The sequence below is a fragment of the Pristiophorus japonicus genome, unplaced genomic scaffold (genome assembly GCF_044704955.1).
Source record: "Pristiophorus japonicus isolate sPriJap1 unplaced genomic scaffold, sPriJap1.hap1 HAP1_SCAFFOLD_29, whole genome shotgun sequence".
NCBI classification, from domain to species: domain Eukaryota; kingdom Metazoa; phylum Chordata; class Chondrichthyes; family Pristiophoridae; genus Pristiophorus; species Pristiophorus japonicus.
Window position 1 is genome coordinate 16,042,217 of NW_027252668.1, and position 4,061 is coordinate 16,046,277.

Below are 4,061 nucleotides of genomic sequence, written 5' to 3' on the forward strand. Positions count from 1 at the left end.
GAATAGAATGATGGTGCAATATTTCGGAAGGCTGTGAGTTTGGCAGGAATTGATCTCGGGTTTCACAGACTTCACACATCGGAACAGGAGATGGCCATTTAGCAGCGAGTGGTTAGGATCTGGAATGTACGGCTTGAAAGGGCGGTGGAGGCAGACTCAATCTTATCTTTCAGACGGGAGTTGGATAAGGGTCTGAAGGAAAAACAATTGCAGAGAAAGAGCGGGGGAGTGGGACTCGCTGAGAGTCGGCACGGGCTCGATTGGCCGAATGGCCTTCCGTGCTGTAACCATTCCATGATTCGATAAGTTAGTGGCACATTTCATAGTGTGGGTGGGAGCACAACATTGCAAAGTGACATGGATTGAGTCGGCAAAACTAGAGGCATCTGATTCAGGAGATTCGTGGCGCGCTGAAATTTCGGAGTTCAATGACTTTGAAAGGAACATTTTTGTTTTGTGCCGTTTCGGTCAGAGGTTTTCCATGAAAGCAACATTAAATGAAAAGAAATACAATCGCCCAACGTGGGGCTCAAACCCACGACCCTGAGATTCAGAGTCTCACGCTCTACCGACTGAGCTAGCCAGGCTTCTGTCCAACGCAGGTTTTTATCACTCATTGCAGCCAGGCGCCTGTTGGCTCCGCCCCAGATGTTGAATCTTGCTGTTGAAGAACTGCCAGGGTCTTCTTGAATGGTGAACCAGGCTCGAGGGGACGAATAGCCAACTCCGGCCCCGAATCCTTACGTGTTTATGATTAGCTCCTTCAGGGTAAACGAGCCAAAGGAGTACAGCGGAAACGTTACAAGGACACCCTCAAAGTCTCCCTGGTAAAGTGCGACATCACCACTGACACCTGGGAGACCCTGGCCACAGACCGCGCGAGGTGGAGAACGTCCATCCGGTAGGGCGTTGAGCTCTTTGAGTATCGACGCAAGGAGCATGAAGAGACCAAGCGCAGGCAGCGGAAGGAGCACACGGCAAACGAGTCCCACCGACCCCTTCCCTCGACGTATGTCTGTCCCACCTGTAACAGGGTCTGTGGCTCTCCGATCGGAATGTTCAGCCATCAAAGGACTCACTTTGGGATGGAAGCAAGTCCTCCTCGATCCCGAGAGACTTCCTCTGATGGTGTCTATGATTTGTGATACACTGCAGAAACATCTCCACTTTCAGCATTGGATTACCAGAATTAAACCCAATGGCGTCGGCACAAAAGTTCCTCATCTGCTCAGAGCAAAATATATCATATGACAATAGAATTTTATGAATTAATTAATGATGTTTAAATCAATGCTTCTTTTTTTTTTGCATAGGAGATGCATAAAGATGTGTAAAATAGATGAACTATTTTTTTATAAGGTTTTGAATTAAAAGTACAATTTCCCTGACCGCGACTCGAACCGGGGCCGCGGCGGTGAGAGCACAAAATCCGAACCACTAGACCATCAGGGAACCCAGTTTGGACACAGAAGCAGTGGTTTTTTCGAGGTTCACATCGAGCAGCTCCGTAACACAGGACTCTGTGCTCTATGGGCTGTTAGGAGGGACAAACACATCACCTGTTGCTGAAGGGCTATCAACTCAATCAAAGTGACCACGATGTGATTTGAACACGTAATCTTCGGATCTGAAGTCAGACACACTACAGTTGCTCCATCAGAGCTACACAGTGAACTGGAGATGTTTGTCTATATGAAGGTTCTGTAATACAAGGGGCTTTAAAATCTCCGCCCATTCCCACCAGGTATCACAAGCAGCGCTCACCTGACAGGCACCGTATAGTTTCTTCTTAAACTTTTATTTTGCTTTCACGGGAAACCATCATAAATTAACCCCTCACCTTGTTTTGCACAATCAAACAAATGCTAACTCAGGAACAGTCCATACTTCAATCATTTGTCTTGTGCTTTGCATCTTAACTCGAAAATCATATCCCATTTTACTCACTGTATTGTAGCTTTCTGGTTCAAAATCTTTATTGCCGATGACACCACGAATCTGCGGCAACTTATATCAAATTTAACAGCACCGGTTATTCCTACTGTGCACACAAAATATAATCAGTAGTGAAGATAAAATCCCACCGTGCGTATTTTCAGATTCAACGCAGCAGCATTTCAAATAAATTTTACACTGAAAAGATTTGCAAGTGTTGCTTGTATTTGTGTCTTTAATTAAACTTTGTGGCATCTGACTCCCATTCATGACACTGCTGGATAAGGAAGGAGAGTTTACATTGACCAGACTGCACTGCCCCTGATATTTGTGAGCTCATCCTTTATATTCAGTGGTTACTCACCCTTTGATGGGCTGCAGTGTAGCGGATATCACGTTGGCCTCACATCGAGTACTGTTGAGGGGGATGACTCATCAGGGGAGGGCAGCAGCAGCCAAGTTCATGGCACCATGGCTGGCTCTGCTGCACAGAAGGTCAGGAAAAAGAGTGGGACAGCGATAGTGATAGGGGATTCGATTGTAAGGGGAATAGATAGGCGTTTCTGCGGCCGCAACCGAGACCCCAGGATGGTATGTTGCCTCCCTGGTGCAAGGGTCAAGGATGTCTTGGAGCGGGTGCAGGACATTCTGAGAAAGGAGGGTGAACAGCCAGTTGTAGTGGTGCACATTGGTACCAAAGATTTAGGATAAAAAAAAGGGATGAGGTCCTACGAGATGAATTTAAAGAGCTAGAAGCTAAATTAAAAAGTAGGACCTCAAAAGTAGTAATCTCGGGATTGCTACCAATGCCACGTGCTAGTCAGAGGAGGAATCGCAGGATAGCTCAGATGAACACGTGACTTGAGCAGTGGTGCAGCAGGGAGGGATTCAAGTTCCTGGGGCATTGGAAACGGTTCTGGGGGAGGTGGGACCAGTACAAACCACTCGGTCTGCACCTGGGCAGGTCCGGAACCAAAGTCCTAGGGGGGACTGTTTGCTAGTGCTTTTGGGCAGGAGTTAAACTAATATGGCAGGGGGATGGGATCCAATGCAGGGAGACAGAGGGAAACAAAATGGAGACAGATACAGAAGACAGAAAGGAGATGAGTAAAAGTGGAGGGCAGAGAAACCCAAGGCAAAAACCAAAAAGAGCCACTGTACATCAAAATTCTAAAGGCTCAAAGTGTAATAAAAAGGCAAGCCTGAAAGCTCGGTGCCTCAATGCGAGGAGTATTCGAAACGCAGGAGAGGGCTCTGAGCTAGAGTGGGTGAGAGCGCAGATAAACAGGACCCCAAGAAAGAATGCAAAAGGCATGAGGCAACAGAGCAGAGTAGCACTGGGGTAATTGTAAACCACAAGGTGAAAGGGCTGCAGGAGGGGCCAAATCTAAAAATCATGGATTAAAAACTAGTATTAAATACTTTACCTAAATGAACGCAGCATTCAAAATAAAGTAAATGCGTTGACGGCACAAATCATGACAAATAGTTATGATTTGGTGGCCATTACAGAAACGTGGTTGCAGGGTGGCGAAGACTGGGAATTAAACATACAGGGGTAGGTGACAATTCGGAAAGATAGACAAGAAGGGAAAGGAGGTGGGGTAGCTCTGTTAATAAAGAATGATATCAGGGCAGTTGTGAGAGATGATATTGGCTCTAATGAACAAAATGTTGAATCATTGTGGGTGGTGATTAGAGACAGTAAGGGGAAAAAGTCACTGGTGGGCGTAGTTTATCGGCGCTGAAATAATAACTTGACGGTTTGGGCGGGCAATAATCAAGGGAATAATGGAGGCATGTGAAAAAGGAACGGCAGTAATCATGGGGGATTTTAACCGACATATTGATTGGTCAATTCAAATCGCACGGGGTAGCCTGGAGGTGGAATTCATAGAATGCATACAGGATTGTTTCTGAGAACAATATGTTACAGAACCTAAAAGGGAGCAAGCTATCTTAGATCTGGTCCTGTGCAATGAGACAGGAATAATTAACGATCTCCTAGTAAAAGATCCTCTCGGAATGAGTGATCACAGTATGGTTGAATTTGTAATATAGATTGAGGGTGAGGAAGTAATGTCTCAAACGAGCATACAATGCGAAAACAAAGGGGACTACAGTGG

General features: G+C 46.0%; 1 non-coding gene across 1 annotated transcript; it reads right to left on the reverse strand.

The window, feature by feature from the left end:
• Positions 1–514: 514 nt before the first annotated feature.
• On the reverse strand, positions 515–587 carry trnaq-cug (transfer RNA glutamine (anticodon CUG)). The gene has a single exon. It is a non-coding gene; the product is annotated as a tRNA-Gln (tRNA).
• Between the last annotated feature and the right edge of the window lie 3,474 nt (positions 588–4,061).